General features: G+C 45.6%; 2 protein-coding genes across 5 annotated transcripts in view; both read left to right on the plus strand.

Annotated features, from left to right (window-relative positions):
* The window catches only part of LOC147031137 (sodium channel regulatory subunit beta-1-like), an 85,291-nt gene extending 70,936 nt beyond the window's left edge, over positions 1 to 14,355 (plus strand). For both annotated transcript variants that reach the window (XM_085875929.1, XM_085875930.1), the window contains one exon: positions 11,049 to 14,355. The gene's annotated coding sequence lies outside the window, so the exon portion shown is untranslated. The remainder of the gene's footprint in view (positions 1 to 11,048) is intronic.
* The window catches only part of LOC147031140 (sodium channel regulatory subunit beta-3-like), an 82,979-nt gene continuing 76,731 nt past the window's right edge, over positions 11,411 to 17,658 (plus strand). Inside the window, exon 1 of one of the 3 annotated variants that reach the window (XM_085875928.1) lies at positions 11,411 to 11,597. The gene's annotated coding sequence lies outside the window, so the exon portion shown is untranslated. The remainder of the gene's footprint in view (positions 11,598 to 17,658) is intronic. The other 2 variants (XM_085875926.1, XM_085875927.1) reach the window with 2 other exon arrangements.

Here is a 17,658-nt window from a genome sequence, read left to right on the forward strand (position 1 = left end):
GAACAGACTGTGTTGCTGCACCCTCTGAAGCATTATTTGGACAATATTGCACTGCAGGAAGTAGTATATTGCTATCATAATGGTGAGAAAAAGACAATTAACAAAGGAAGACAGACAGAGCATTATAACCCTTAAAAGTGAAGGTCTTTCCTTGAGAGAAATTGCAAAGGGAACTAAGGTGTCAGTGAGTACAGATTCCTAGAACATCAAAAGGCACTTGGAAACTGGAGGAAACTGACTGGAAGAGGTCTGGCAGACCCAAAGCCACAACACAATCAGAAGACAAGTTTCTGAGAGTCAACAGCTTGTGTGATAGGCAGCTCACAGGACAGCAGCTTCAAGCACAGGCTTAACACTGGTCGAAGTAAGGAAGTCTCAGTTTCAACTGTGAAGAGAAGACTTCGAGCTGCAGGTTTGACAGGTCGAGTGGCAGTAAGAAAGCCATTGCTAAGATGACAAAATAAGAAAAAGAGGCTTGCCTGGGCCATGAAGCACCGCCAGTGGACTACTGGAAGAAGGTGTTATGGACCGACGAATCAAAATTTGAAATCTTCGTTTCATCACGCAGGGCTTTTGTACGCCGTCGAGTAGGTGAAAGGATGGTTCCTCAGTATGTGACAACTGTCAAAATGGAGGAGGAAGTGTGATGATCTGGGGCTCTTTTGCTGGATCCAGAGTCGGCGACTTGCACAGAGTGACTGGCACCCTGAACCAAAAGGGCTGGAGATAGCTGTCCTTCGTGCGTCTGGAGGACAGCGTCTGGAGGACACCCTGAACCACAGCATTTTGCAGCGCTATGCAATACCCTCTGGTCTACGCCTAGTTGGTCAGGGGTTCATCCCACAGCAAGATAACGACCCAAAACATACCTCCAGGCTTTGTCAGAACTACCTTCGAAGAAGAGAACAAGGTGGTAGGCTTCAAATCATGAAATGGCCAGCACAGTCTCCAGACTTGAACCCCATCGAGCTGGTTTGGGATGAACTGGACAGAAGGGTGAAAAGCAAAGCAACCTACAAGTACAACACATTTGTGGGAACTTCTGCAACAGTGTTGGGAAGAACTTTCCGAACAATATTTGATTTCCATTGCAGAAAGAATGCCACGAGTATGTTCGGCTGTTATATCTGCAAAAGGTGGCTACTTTGACGAGTTAGAAATTTAGATTAAATTTTGTTCAACAAAACTATTCCATGATTTGTTTATTATCTACAATTGTTTATTTGTTCTCTGCTTTAATTTCAGAGTACATTGAAACATTAAATTGCTTAAATTTCAGTAAAAACTGGAAAAATGGGGGTGTTCTAAAACTTTTGACCCGTAGAATAGAAGTTTACGTTTTTGTTATTTGCCTATTTGTTTTTTTTTTACAGATAAACCATTGTGTTCATTTAGCTGCCTCGCTTGGAGAATGTATGACATTTGGACAGATAAACTTCTTTTTGCTGATTTAACCCCAAAGCACACCACATTAGGAAACAGGAAGAGAGTTTGGGAGATGCACATCATTACTGAGAACCCAAAATCGCACGTACTCGCTTCCGATAACTGAGCTTTTTCATATGTAGTGTTGTCCAATGAAAATTTGATGTCGGAAAAGGCAATTGTACCCGTACACTGTACCCAATTGAACACTGCTTCTCAATCACGTGATCATCATAGCAAGTACAGCGTTTGACAATGATGGAATCCACAAGATCTCACTTGACCGTAAAAGCATGAAAAGTGGCATATGGTACAGTGGAAGCCATGAATGTATCGACTAATGTGTTACGACAAATCCGGTTCGGGATCTAACAGGAAAACCAATACAAAGATGTAACATAAAAACATGACGAATCCGGCTCGGAAAAACTTCGCTTCTACTGAGGTGGAAATGGGAGCTACAGATTCGACCAGCTCGTGCAAAAATCCCCAATGCGGAGTCTGATAAAGACGTATGTGATTGATTTTTTTTTTTTTTTCACAGGTGAAAAATGTCCAGATTACCTTTCAGAAACAGATTGATGCACTCTTTTGTCACGGAAAGTATGGGCAATCCTTTCAAAGAATGTGGCGAAGACATACTTGTGTGAGATACCAAGGAAATTGTTGATGAGCAAGTAAAAGCGACCATCAGGCAAATAGAAGATTTAGGAACACAACAGGATAATTTTGTAAAGGAGCATTTATTAAACTCGAAACACCCGTTCTCTCCAGGGGACGATGATACAGTGGTTAACCGGCCATATTTACTTTAAATGTTTAAATCATGATAGAAGTATGAAATTTGGTGGAAATGTTTTTTCTTTCTTTTTTTTTTTATACATGATCTAGGTTCGTGGTAAAGCTCGGACACATAACAGACCAAGAGACAACATAACAAAGGGAACAGCAGGAGAAAGGGGAAATACGAATGTCAGAGTGGAGGGAGAATGTAGACGGAGACGGACAAACAAGGGATGCAGGTAACAATAAGGGTTAAGAGAGAACGCAAGGGGTGGACAAGATGGATCCATAAGCCAAATTTTGGGAGGGGTGGGTGTGGTTTAACAGGTGTAGAAAAGATCATGGGTTTGGATGGGGGATAACCTGAGATGGTGGTGAACACCTGTTTTGAAGACCTGGAGAGAAGAATGAGATTGAAGAGAATGTGGAAGGTGGTTTCACAGGTGGGAAAAGAGGAGTGAATGAGTGGAGGTGAGCAGTGATTCTGGATTTAGGCGGTTTCATGAGGAGGGGGTTGCTGGTAGACCGCGTGCGTGTGAGCTTGTGTGGCCTACCACTTTGCGGCTGAACTGTTGTTGCTCCTCGATGTTTCCACTTCACAATAACAGCATTTATGGTTTACTAGGGCAGCTCGAGGAGGGCAGAAATTTGATGAACTGACTTGTTGGAATGGTGGCATCCTATGACTGTGCCACATTGAAAGTCACTGAGCTCTTCAGTATGGCTCATTCTACTGCCAATGTTTGTCTCTGGAGATTGCATGACTGTGTGCTCGATTTTATACACCTGTCAGCAATGGGTGTGGCTCAAATAGCAGAATCCACTAATTAGAAGGGTTGTCCTCATACTTTTGGCCATGTAGTGTATATTGATTTCTCAGCATTGAAAGACATGTTCCAAGTGCTTGACCAATTTGTGATTTTGTCAAGTTCTGAGGAGAAGGAAGAGGCTGCTTGCCTACCTGTCTGCCAGAAGGGTGAGGGATGTCACAGCAGAGAGTGGAGTCATCAGCAAAGAGATGAAGAGGATTTTCCAGAGTCTGTGAGATCATCGATGAATATTAGGAATAGTATGGGGCCTAGAACACTTGTTCAAATTATGACACTGCCTTGGGGTACTCCAGCCTTGACAAGGAGAGGGGATGAGCCAAGCCTTGTCTACGAGAGTGGAGGAAGTCTGTTATCAAAGAGTGGAGTTGGCCTTGGATTCCATAGGCAGACAGTTTGGAGAGAAAGGCAGGATGCCAGACTGTATCGAAAACTTGAGATATATCCAGAGAGATGGCCCTGATCTCATGCCTGATATTGAGGGCCTCCATCCATGATTGGGAGAGTAGAAGTATCATGTCGAAGGTTGAGTGACCAGGTCTAAATCCAAATTGATGATCCCAGATGAAGCTGTTGGGGGAAAGGAATGATTTTATGTCAACTGCGATAATTAATGGATTCCATGTCCTTGCTGATGATTGGAAGTAAGATAATTGGTCTGTAGTTGAGGGGATCAGTTTTTGTACCTTTTGAATATAATGCTGTGATGTTAGCTGATTTACAAGCAGATGGAAAATGACCTGGGGTAAATGATAGGGTGAGAATGGTACAGAGAGGATGTGCAAGAGCAGCAGAGCAGATTTTTTTGGACGTGGGAGCTGATGCCGTCCGGGTCCAGTTACAGAGTCAGTCGAGGGTCGCCAAAAACTTTTCTCCCTTTTCAGGTGCAAAAGACAATTAAGGAGAAGTTGGGTATGACTGGGAGTGGTGCGTAGAGAGGGAGGGGTGAGTGATACAATATTTCAGCAAACAGAATTGAGGCATTTGGCCTTCTCACGGGTGGAGTCTTCTGTGGTGCCATTTGAAGTGAGGGAAGGGATGAAAGGGGAGCAGACACCTGCGACCGACTTGAGAAAGTGCTACCAGGTTTTGGAAGAGGGAGACATGTTTTAAAGCTCATTCATGAGATTGGACAGATGTTCTTTTCTGGCTCTCCTGAGAGTGGACACACTTGTTGCAGGCATTGTGGAATAATCTGAGGTTGTCTTTGGTTGGATTTGCCTTCCAGGAGGAGAATGCAAGGTGTTTTAAAGTAACTGCCTCACCACATGATTCAGAGGACCAAGAGCGAGGATGGGTAAGACAACTGAAGAAGAGATGGGATGAATCTGTGCATTTGAGAGAGCAGGTTTCTGTGAAAGAATTCTCATGCTGAATTAATATGAGGGGTGGTAGATCTTGGAGACCAGCCCTGAACTATCATGGCTGCTTGTAGTCTCTGCCAGTTTGCTTGAGTGAACTGCCAGACTTGCCGATTCTGTGGCTGTTCTCTGAGAATGGCCAGAGATGTTGACCATCACAAGCACATGTGTCAGATGAGCCAATTGAGGCAGAAGACAAGCAAGATACATTTTATTTTATTTTATTCGTTTTTTTTGTATACACTGTCGAGGCTCGTATGACAGCAAACACACAGAACGTGCAACAAGGGCATTGGTGGGGAAGTTGGTCATCACCATATCCAGAAGGGAAGATTTTTCCATTGGGATAAATATGGGTGGGAAAGTTCACAGATTGAGTAAGTCCCATGGAGTCACAGAAGTCCTTTTGCAGAAGTGCCATGGCTGATGAGAGAGGTACCAACACCCAGCCAATTGTCATGGTGACAATTTAAGTCGCCACATATGAGAAAAGAGAGTTGGGATGAGTGGTTAAAAGTTGGTCCATGTCATATGAGAGAGAGAGATATAGATGGAGTTGTCACTGTTGGGAAGATGGTTCAACACACAAACAAACATGAGGTGGGAACAGAGCAGAAGTTGCAGCCAGTGGTACTCCTGTGGCTTGGAATGAGTAAGAGCAGAACACGGCGAGTGAAAACTGGAGGGTTTTTTTAATGTACAGCACAACTCCACCACCAGAATGGGGTTTGGGTTGATAAAATCAGAGGAGACAATACCCAGCGAGAGACACTAAGGAGCTGGGGACATCCGGTGGGAGGAAGGATTCAGTTAAACAAATGATGTCCGGTTTATCGGAAGTGGCTTGGATTGAGAGATCTGACAGGTTAGAACGGAAGCCCCTGATGTTTGAGGTCCACACAGTTAGTGAAATGGGGGACCACACAGTTGAAATGCATTCTTAAAATGATATTTTTTTTTTTTTTTTAAAGAAGAGGCGTTTATATTTAATGTAGATTCAGTTTGGAGAATAGAGGGGAGAAGAGGAGATGTATAACCAGGCATAGAAGGAAATTCAATGGAAATTGGAATAGTTATGAAGTGAAATCTAAATTGAAAAAAAATTATACATTGAAACGAGGAGAGGAAAATGAAACGAAGTGGGATAATGTTGAGGAAATAGAAATAAGATACCTGGGGGCGTGAAAGCACCTAGGGTTAAAGCTAAAGCAGGATGCATTTGTATCCGCGTAATGCCTTGAAAAATGATGTCTTAGGCCTTGACAATACAAACGAACAAACCAAAAGGAAAATCACTTAACAACGAATTAATTTGCATGAAATATTGCACTGGATAACAAAGCAACATGATGACGAATGCCGCGCACAAAACGGGACGAATCCGATTCGGCAAACTCGGCTTTGGTGAGATGGGACGGAGGAGCTCAAATTTCACCACGCACCTGCGGGAGAGCTCGAACCGTTGGTGAAAGGCAAGCTAATGCTCAAGCAGTATGGCAGGCAGCAAGAATGCTGCAAGGCCATGAAGACAAATGAAAATTTGGTCTAATGGACCAACTGGCCCACCTGTATCATAAACAATTTACCAGCATTAACATTCCTCTTTATATTTGTCGTTAATTATACAGTGGGGAGAACAAGTATTTGATACACTGCCGATTTTGCAGATTTTCCCACTTTCAAAGCAAGTAGAGGTCTGTAATTTTTATCATAGGTACACATCAACTGTGAAAGACGGAATCACAAACAAAAATCCTGAAAATCACATTGTAAGATTTTAAAATAATTAATTTGCATTTTATTGCATGAAATAAGTATTTGATACATCAGAAAAACAGAACTTAATATTTGGTACAGAAACAATTGTTTGCAATTACATAGATCAGACATTTCCTATAGTTCTTAACCAGGTTTGCACAGACTGCAGCAGGGATTTTGGTCCACTCCTCCATACAGATCTGCTCCAGATCCTTCAGGTTTCAGGGCTGTCGCTGGGGAACACAGACTTTCAGCTCCGTCCAAAGATTTTATTTTGGGTTCAGGTCTGGAGACTGGCGAGGCCACTCCAGGACCTTGAGATGCTTCTGACGGAGCCACTCCTTAGTTGCTCTGGCTGTGTGTTTCAGGTCGTTGTCATGCTGGAAGACCCAGCCACGCCCCATCTTCAATGCTCTTTTTGAGGGAAGGAGGTTGTTGGCCAAGATCTCGTGATACATGGCCCCATCCATCCTCCCCTCAATACGGTGCAGTCGTCCTGTCCCCTTTGCAGAAAAGCATCCCCAAAGAATGATGTTTCCACCTCCATGCTTCACGGTTGGGATGGTGTTCTTGGGGTTGTACTCATCCTTCTTCTTCCTCCAAACACGGCGAGTGGAGTTTTAACCAAAAAGCTCGATTTTGGTCTCATCAGACCACATCACCTTCTCCCATTCCTCCTCTGGATCATCCAGATGGTCATTGGCAAACTTCAGACGGACATGGACAAGCGCTGGCTTGAGCAGAGGGATCTTGCATGCGCTGCAGGATTTTAATCCATGACGGCGTAGTGTGTTACTTATGGTTTTCTTTGATACTGTGGTCCCAGCTCTCTTCAGGTCATTGACCAGGTCCTGCCGTGTAGTTCTGGGCTGATCCCTCACCTTTCTCATGATCATTGAGGCTCCACGAGGTGAGATCTTGCATGGAGCCCCAGACCGAGAGAGATTGACTGTTATCTTGAACTTCTTCCATTTTCTAATAATTGCGCCAACAGTTGTTGCCTTCTCACCAAGCTGCTTGCCTATTGTCCTGTAGCCCATCCCAGCCTTGTGCAAGTCTACAATTTCATCCCTGATGTCCTTTGACAGCTCTCTGGTCTTGCCCATTGTGGAGAGGTTGGAGTCTGATTGATTGAGTGTGGACAGCTGTCTTTTATGCAGATAACGAGTTCAAACAGGTGCAGTTAATACAGGTAATGAGTGGAGAATGGGAGGGCTTCTTCAAGACAAAACTAACAGGTCTGTGAGAGCTGGAATTCTTACTGGTTGGTAGGTGATCAAATACTTATTTCATGCAATAAAATGCAAATTAATTATTTAAAATTATACAATGTGACTTTCAGGATTTTTGTTTTAGATTCCGTCTTTCACAGTTGAAGTGTACCTATGATAAAAATTACAGACCTCTACGTGCTTTGTAAGTGGGAAAACCTGCAAAATCGGCAGTGTATCAAATACTTGTTCTCCCCACTGTATGTAGAAGTGGAAATGATTGGTACCCAGCATAGCAACCAATGAGAACTCCATCAAAATCGCCACCATCTGCATAACAACTAGCTGATTTACAATCTTTGTGGAGTTATGTTCTCATGATGCCAAAAACATGCATTTTGGTGGACATGTAACTTATTATACATGGAAAACAAATGATTGGTAACCAATGGGAAAACCATCAAAATGGTTGCCATTTTCAAGAAGCCAATAAACGTATAATTATCACGTGCAATTCAGAATTGAACGCGCATGATGATCCTAGCCGTACGGACCCTGATGATGAGGATTGCTGGTGCAGTCACACAGGGAGGTGCATGACAGCCTGGCCTTGAAACATTCACAAAGGCCACGACGAGCCTTTTTACAGCCACAAAGAACGAGTTCCTCGGGCAAGTTCCTTTGATGCCTTGGGCAAGGTTGTCCATTTGGGGATCCACCCATGCACACAAGGCTTCCAGCCCCAAAGTTCTGGACATGGAAGGTCAGGTTGCATGATGGTTTCCTGAGCCCAGAATGGATGTATCCAGGCTGGAGGACAGCACGCTTTTTGTCCTATTGAAGGGCACAGTTTGAGTACAGGCGAAGTTCTCCAATGAATGCGTGCTCTTTGATAACAGCACGTTGTGCTTCATTCACTTCACTATAAAAACACGTACGATCGTAAAGCAGAACAACGAACTGTTTGAGCTCTCTCAAGTCTTCATCTGTGAGCTCTGTTGGCATTGATGATCGGCATTGGAATGCAAGTGTTATTACAAGCTATGCCCACCAGGTTTCATATGCAGTCTTCTTGCCCCGTCCACAAAATTAAGAAACAGTATCGCATTCCGTTACTGGATGGAAAAATAGCACTGCATCACACTTCTCGTGTCCAAGTGAGTCTGCAATTGCATGTGTTGCTATGTATCTGTATGCAAGTCTGCAATTACTTCCCAATGCCGAATGTAACCCAGACTTCATCAACCTGAAGTACAATTATATAATATACATTTACTACGTGGAGGACCACATCTGTCGACTGTCCGTACCATTATACGAGACAGCCTACTGTTGACAGCATCAGACATGTGGAGCAGTGTTCTAGTATGTGCTTCCTCATGGCTGCAGGATGCAATACCAGACTTGTCAATGGGCACGGATGACACAACATCATTTACTGTTCTGATCAGTACTTTGTCTTCCACTTGAACCTTTGCCACATATTCTGACAAGAATATGAATAGCTCTGCCTTGTTTTCTTCTGACCTGAAGAATTTTGCCAGTTTCCTGGAAGTGTGGCATTAGCCACCACACGCTGGTGTTCACCATGCCCTCGTGCATCTCTTGTGCTTTGCTTCAGACTCTTCTCAAGGTATCTATCCCATAAAACATCAACCGATTAACAGCTTCTACTTTTACTTTGAGATATGGGAGAAAAATATCTTTGGCATACTCTCCAAATGTTTTACATTTGTGTCCAGGTGGTAACATGTGAACGACATGTTTTTATGCTTAACATTTGCTTTCCATATTCCTTTGCTATGGATTTTTTTTTTTAACACATTGGAGTATGTATGTACACAGCAGCATATAATTGGACTTCTCTTAATGATATAAGCGGTATTCAGGTGATTATATCGGTCTCTAATCGGTGTAGGAGTTTCAAAACCTTGGTTGCTCTGCAAAGTGACTTCTCCGTTGCTCGGAAACATCAATGTTGTCATGGGGTACCACAACCACGACATTTTGAAGTCCCCAAAGTTGGTTTCATCTGGATATGTACTTTGCCATTTCTAATCGGCTTAAAATGACAGTTACTATGAAAAGCATGGTTGTGAGGCAATATGTGGCCGGTGACTAAGGAAGATGACATTTTATGCGATGGGTACCAATCTCAAACGTCCAGTACTTACCAAAAGTGACATGGTTCTTTCAAAAAGTGAACAATTTTTACCTTAACCGCTGTAGTAGAAGGGGTAAATATATTTTGTGCCGTGGCTCGTAATCCCCCCTCTCCAGCAGGGGTCAGTAAACCACTTGCACTGTGCCCCCATGTACAGGCGAAAACGCACGTCATCTCTCCCACCTCCTTTGTAGAGATTGGGGCGTGGGGGAGTTGTGTACTCATGACATCATTCTATGTAACCCCAGCGTGTATGCAAAACTTGGTGGAGATTGTTGCCAGTCGTGTTTTTATTTTATTTTTTATTTTTTTTAATGGGATTTTTGGACTAACACACCTACGCGCCAACAAACGTGGAGAATTGCCTTATTTTATGTAGCAGGATACAACCACTCCACATCCAGGACAGACGTAATCAAGCACAACAAGCTTGCTCTCTTCAGTAACCATAGAAAGAAGATGGACTCCCAAGAATAGTTTCACCGAAGCAGAACTATTCATGCTTCACACAGCTTGGTTTCTTGTCAGGTAAGACGAGGCGACCTGGATTAAGTTATTCTGCACATGAAAATCAGAAATATCCACCTTCGATGTCACAGTTTGGCAACTCGCGTCTCTCATCGAAATCAGACCTGCTGTCGAGCGTGGAAAAGCTGGACGATCACCCGAAACGGATCCAGCGTTAAACGCCATGACTGTTCGACGGTGCATCACTTGTGAACACGCCGAAACCAAGCAGAGCACGGAAAACGTTTTCGGACATTTTAACAGGATTGAGGTTGTATGGGGCGACGATATTTCCAGACAGCCTGAAGGTCACAGCACGTAGCAAACATGGGAAAGGAATACAGCGAAGGGTCGAACCTCGAGTCAAACTGCAAGCTAACTGGGGAGAACGCCTGAAGGTTGAAGCCAACAAAACAGAGCTTTTCACAATCTTGTCGAAGAAACAAGTTCCAATCGGTGTGATTTTAGAAAGTCCATAGTGGATCTATGGTGGCCATTTTAGATACTTCGAAGTGGGCTTTTAATCAGCTGGGCAAATGCTATTTGTGCCAAGTTTCAGGCTTTCACCTCAAAGAGCACAGTTCTCTCGATCTCGTGCACGACATTGCTGTGCTAGTAGAGGTATGCACACACGCCTCGATGCTGTCTGGCCCGAGTATTAATCTCGGCCCAGCTATCAACTGTCGTCCTGGTGTTAAATGAGGTATGAAAAGGGTGTTGCATGAAAAATGTAGCGTGTGTCGTCCCTCGGATGGACGTTAAACCTGGCGTCCCGTCTGCCATCATTAGTTAGCATATGTTAAAGATCCCATGGTGTCCTTCGCAAAGAGTCGATGAGTTATCGCCAGAACCCTGAACAAACTACAAATGTGTACGTGAATGTGTCGAGGCTTGACGTCTGCTGAGGAGTTGGATCAGATACTTGACACGTGATATTTCTCTGGATAATGGTTGTTTATATTTTAACCGTGTGATAAGTCTCTGTAAGTTCCCTCAAATGGTTTTCCAACAGAGCTGTAGCAGAAGAAGAGATGGGTCTCTGAATTGCTTCTTCACTCTGACTTTGCATCGCCGGCACAGTGGCTACAACTCTGGATCTTCCTCCACCAGATATCACGTGACGTTCATATGACCCGTAACAATGCTGCTCTCGTATCATTGTCTGTTTTTCTTTTGTCTCATTTTATTGTTCTCTTCCATTGTCACCCCTCCCTCCCCAATCTTTCTCTTATTTATGGGCTGAATTCTCATTCGTGTTCACACTTCTATGTCCCTTCCCTCCTTTTGGCTGAAACCTTTATATCTTTCTTCACTGCTTCCACCTTATTGAGTCTACTACTGCATTTTTAATCCTTGCTCCCCCCCCACCCCCTTGCCCCCCTACCCTGGTAAAATGGTTTGAAACACCTTCCTCAGTCAAATCCTGGCCTCCTGTCGGCTTTGAAAATGGTTTTGTTAAACCTTTTACCATTGTCTTGGCGATCTGTCCTGTGCTGAGCACTTATTGAGTCTAAACACTGTCGTGACGTCATTGCTGTTAATCTCCTGCACATTGGAATCGGTATGTTTGCCGAGTGCGACGATGGGGGTAAAGTCTTTGCACAAATGTTTCTTATTTATGTACGTTTTATTTATTTCACAGCCTGAAGTTGTTTGTTGCAAATGTTTTTCATAGCTGGAAACCTCATGACATATTCACAAAATAATGATTGTAATCTTTTCAAATGCTGTAATTTGCTGTAAAGCTGGAAGGGCTGGAAAGGGAAGATAACATTCGTCGAAAAAGATTGTGATGGGGGTGGAATGGATTTTCCTTGTAGAAGTTTAAAAGAATGTGAACTTCACATTTTTATTTTGTAGCTGGGCAAAGCAGCTGTGCATGTAAGAGTTATCATTAACAGTTGTGCTGCATGCTTGATTTTTCTCATGATCAACAACTTGGGTATTGTCATGATGAGATTGATTTTTCTCCCATGGAATCCACAGCTAATAGTGCGGTGGTGGTAAGGCAGGGCACACGACGTGCCGAGGCAAAGGCAGTGGAAGGGAAGTGTGAAATTAACTTTTCGTACTCGAAGGGGGGCTGACAGGATGGCATAGAGGTACGCACACTCGCCTCTAGCCTGGGTTTGAATCCCGACCCAGCTTTCACCTGTCATCCTGATATTTCACAGGCAGATAATTCATCAATGTGTGTGCCGTCCTCACATGGACGTTAAATGGGAATCCCGTCTGCCAGCGTTCATTGTGGATGTTAAAGATCCCACAGTGTCCTTCGCGAAGAGTCGGCGAGCTATCGCCGGCACCATGGAACAAATTACAAATTGCTGCGCTAACCAGCAGAGAGCATAGCATAAGTGGCACAGCTGTGCCCTCAACAAATGATGCTACCCTACATCCTTCTGCTGCATACGAACTAAGAAGTACTCAAAGGCATGGAATTGTTTACTTGGAGGTTTCTTCTGAGCTGGAGCAGTTGTTTGATATATGGAGGACTGATGTCGTACTCGGCAGCACCTTTAACTGTTTGAGTGCTGTTGGCCACGATCATGGCCTCGCTGGAACGTGCTATTGCCCACGATCATGGCCTCGCTGGAACGTGCTATTGCCCACGATCATGGCCTTGCTGGAACGTGCTATTGCCCACGATCATGGCATCGCTGGAAAGTGCTGTTATCCATGATCATGGCCTCGCTGGAACGTGTTGTTATCCACGATCATGGCCTCGCTGGAACGTGTTGTTATCCACGATCATGGCCTTGCTGGAACGTGCTATTGCCCACGATCATGGCCTCGCTGGAACGTGCTGTTGCCCACGATCATGGCCTTGCTGGAACGTGCTATTGCCCACGATCATGGCCTCGCTGGAACGTGCTGTTATCCACGATCATGGCCTCGCTGGAACGTGCTGTTGCCCACGATCATGACCTCGCTGGAACGTGCTGTTATCCATGATCATGGCTTCCCTGGAACGTGATGTTGCCCACGATCATGGCCTCGCTGGAACGTGCTGTTGCCCACGATCATAGCCTTGCTGGAACGTGCTATTGCCCACGATCATGGCCTCGCTGGAACGTGCTGTTATCCATGATCATGGCCTCGCTGGAACGTGCTGTTATCCATGATCATGGCTTCCCTGGAACGTGATGTTGCCCACGATCATGGCCTCGCTGGAACGTGCTGTTGCCCACGATCATGGCCTTGCTGGAACGTGCTGTTGCCCACGATCATGGCCTTGCTGGAACGTGCTGTTGCCCACGATCATGGCCTTGCTGGAACGTGCTGTTGGCCATGATTTTGGCCTCGCTGGAACGTGCTGTTGCCCACGATCATGGCCTCGCTGGAACGTGCTGTTGCCCACGATCATGGCCTTGCTGGAACGTGCTGTTGCCCACGATCATGGCCTTGCTGGAACGTGCTGTTGGCCATGATCGTGCCCTCACTGGAACGTACTGTTGGCCACGATCGAGGGCTTGTTGGAACGTGCTGTTGGCCATGATTTTGGCCTTGCTGGAACGTGCTGTTGGCCATGATCGTGGCTTCGCTGGAACGTGCTGTTGCCCACGATCATGGCCTCGCTGGAACGTGCTGTTGGCCATGATCGTGGCCTCGCTGGAACGTGCTGTTGCCCACGATCGTGGCCCATGTCATTGTTCAACAATCTGTATTGTTTGTTCCTATTTAAGTGTTTTTTCTCTATGTTTGCCTCCTATGGTTGCGTTATTAACAATACAGATGTTTTATTCAGTTTCTCTGGAAAAAAAATACCATATTTTCATGTTCCAGACTTAAATATTCAGCACTCAAATGGTAAAAAAGACACAATTTGGTCTTAGCGTGGGTTCAGGCAGAGTTTAACAGCATGCAAATTCGCACAAAGCTGCTTTTCTTATACTATAGATGCTCAATCTGCAATGATCTTGTGGAATGTTGATTGAATGGTAGGCACTGGCCGAAACATGTTGCTGCCTGGTTTTGTCATTGTTATACAATAAACAGATTGCCATTAAATAAACTTTACTTCACCATTACACGATAATTAAAGGAGAGCTGGAATGTAAAACAGGTCTTGATTGTTGAGGCTTGTGTGGATCTGTGTAGGCGGAGAGGTAACACAACGGGATGAAGTATGCTAACCGCCGTGGGTAGCGAGGGGAAGCTCATGTTACAGGGGTTAACCTTTCATCCGAGCAAAAGAGGGTACTCGTTAATAGATTAGCACAACCCTTTGGAAGTGGAATCATGTCGGAAGACTTGGAGGATGAACATTGAACAAGTGTGCCAGATGTGTGAAGAATAAAGACAGCACTTCCTGATAAGTTTGTTTGTTTGCTTTTTCACTCAAATGTATTGCCTTTGGTTTTGGATGTAACAGCATCAAGAAGGGCCTAATGGGGATGAAACCTAATGGAGTGCCATTAAATGTTTTGTCCACTGTGAAGATCTTGTCAGCTTTGAGAAAGGGTTTGGCACCTCAAGATCCTCTATCTCTACCTTGCTCATCACATCATCGGTTTACTTTTAATTTTGGTTTTGAGGGATTCATTGAGAATGTTAGATCGAATTTGGTCAAGGTCATGTCTTAGGGGGTTGTTTCTACTTTTTCTTCTCCTCTCTCCTCCAGAATGACCGATGAAGGAGCGATTTTCGCAAATATTTTTGTCGTAGTTGGGAATGGCCCATTTGGGAAAATTGATAAAAAGGGTACCCTGTTTTCACACAAATAACCCGTGGGCTATATGTTAAATTAGTTCCAAAAATACGACCTGCCGGGTATACTCGTGTGGGTGAAACAGTACTTCACCATTCGGAATGTAGCATAACCACAGAGGGCCAAGTTAAATTATCAAGGAGAAACAAAAAGAAGCAGTTTTTGTTTTTGGACATTTAGTTTGGTTCTTTCACATGTTTTACCTCTATATATATATATATGTATATGTATATATATATATATATATATATATATATATATATATATATATATATATATATATATATATATATATATATATATATATATATATATATATATATATATATATATATATATATATAGTGTTGTGGTTACCAGATTCGCAAACCACCATTCAAGTCCCTTAGGTGAGGTATCTCGGTAAGTACATGTGTAGTTAGGCCCAAACCCGTTGTCTAGTGGGAATACATGTCATTTATGCGTGCTGCGACTCTTCAGGATAGCCGTTTTTCTTTTACTATCTTTATTTTGGACCAACCGCCATTGTTACCACCACCAGTCACAACATCAACCACCAACCACAACGCCGCTTCACCACAACCGCCACGACCTTCACGTCACACCTCGCAACCGTCGCATCGCCACCGTTCTTGCGCCGCTTGTGGGTACCGGTGTTGGACTCGTGCAGGGCGCGCGCCGAACAGCGTGTACAAAATCACGGATTTTGTGCTTCAAAAACGGATCAAAAACGACACACGCCCACTTTTTGCCGTCCAATCGGTGAGCGAGGGGCGGAGTGTCCCCGCCCCCAGGGCGTTGGAGGGCGATCGATATATGCAAATTTATGGATCAAAAAGCATTCACGCCCACTTTTTCTCGGGCCAATGGGGAGCGAGGTGAAAGGTCGAAGGGAGGGGGTCAAAGATGAGAGGGCGAAGCCACGGGGCTGATATAAGCGACCGTGTTCGTCAGTCCAGTGAGTAGTAGAGTCGAGAGAGAACAGAGAGTTAAGGCTTCGCGGGCGGTGGAGTTGGCAAGAAGGAGCTGGTCGTCGTGTGCGTTGGAGCCGGAGCGGAGGGGACGGAGCTGTGGAGAGGCGGCGAGGGCAGACGAGGGGGTGCTCGCGTCGTGCAGGGAGCTGCACCCCAAGGAGGCCGACAGCGCGACCTGGCCGAGGTGGAGACGCTCGTCGCGGGACAATAAAAATCCTCTATACCCCGAGCATCAGCAACCCCCTCCTGTTTCCCCCCGCGCTGAGATAGTGCGACCAAGGGGGCCCCTTTCCCACCCCCTACCAGACACTGTCCGCGAGGCCCGCGGAGTTGAGGCACCATCGCCGCTCCGCGTCTCATCACCAGACGGTAGGCCCGACCCGGTCTCGGCCTCAGGCCCGCCTCATCCTTGAGGGTATTCTTTCCTTGGTTTTGGGTATGTGTTGTCGGCGCCGTCTGTGAAGTAAAATTGTATAAGTGTTGCCGTGTGCTCGGTAGTCGGATAGCTCTGCATTGTGTTTCTCTTTTATATTTGCTTTTTGTGTAATATTGTGTTTTTCTTTTCTGTGTGCTTTTGGTGGAATTGAATATGTGTGCTTTCCGTTCATCGCGAATAAATGTGCTTTGTGTTGAACTGTTTCCCGCTTCGCTTCGTCATTTCCTTCATTGAATCCTCAACTTGCTTCACGTAAAGGGTTGGTAGTGGGCTGAATACGCCCGATAATTAATCGAACCGTCGAGGTCGACGATAACACCGCTCGGTTATCCCGATAGTACGGAACGGGTCGCTTAAGTGGCCCGTGTCCGAAGTCGACCTGCGGCGAGGTGCGATCGCCCGGTCTACCCTCCGCGTGGGTACTTAGGTAGGTCGAATTTGGCGAGCAACCCGATTCCACGCGGGGGCTGATTGGCTCGATCGCGGTGAGACCGAAAGGTCCACCCGTGACTGGTTCCCGGCGTTAGTCCGAGAGGGTCACGACTGGATTGTCCGTCCGGTGGGCGACGTGCCGCGATTCGAGTTACGTGGCCGTCAGCACGCCGGCGGGCGCGAATCAGCAACACTGGTGTCAGGTCGTGCGATACAAATTCATCGCCCTCCTCGCGGCACTGGTATCGGAGAACAGGAAAACGGGCTCTCCTGTCTCCAATTAAATTCACGGGAATCGGTCCAGGGGTGAGAGAAGCGACCCCCGATTCCCTCCAAAATTACGAGCGAGCGAAATTAACCCTTTAAGAGAAGCAAGATGGCGTCTCAAGGCGAGCGGGAGCCGGGGGTATTAGAAATGGATGTAGAATGTGTAGAATCCATGGTCCAGGATGGAATCCCCGAGCAGGAAATGTTGATTGTGCAGGAACACGGACTCGCCCAACTGAACCCAGAGCCCGAAATGGGTGCGGCAGCGGCCGCGGTGTATGACACCTCCCCCCCCTCTCCACCAAAACCCTTCCCCAACCCTTGCCGAAACGGCTCAGCTGAGTGCATCTGACATGGCCCAGCTATGCGCCATGCTGGCAGCAATGACAGCAAAGATGGATACAAACACAAATGAAATGAAAAACGAAATGAACAAGCAAATAAACGGAATGGAAGCAAACATGAAAAAAGAAATGAAAGAACTACGGGGTGAGACGCAGAACATGGGCCGATGCCTGCAGGCGGGCATGAAGGCCGTGACCAGGGAGCTGGGAATGGCGACTCCACGTGTGGGAGCAAACGAGCTGGAAGGGGGTGCAACGGCTGACAGGCCCGCGGTGGAGGCGGGTAAAAAAATAATTCGGGGGGCGTGTTGGGCGAGGGTCGTGACAGAAGAATCGACGGTGACCAAAAGGGAAAAATTAAATGGGGAGACCAAAACGTGTGAGACGAGACAAGAGGTGACGACAACGGAAATAATAGTTGAGACAAGGGAGGTAAAGGGTGAAGAGTTGGCAGAGAA

This window comes from Eptatretus burgeri, chromosome 3, assembly GCF_056783735.1.
Source record: "Eptatretus burgeri isolate ZD-2024b chromosome 3, Ebu_testis_v1, whole genome shotgun sequence".
NCBI lineage: Eukaryota > Metazoa > Chordata > Myxini > Myxiniformes > Myxinidae > Eptatretus > Eptatretus burgeri.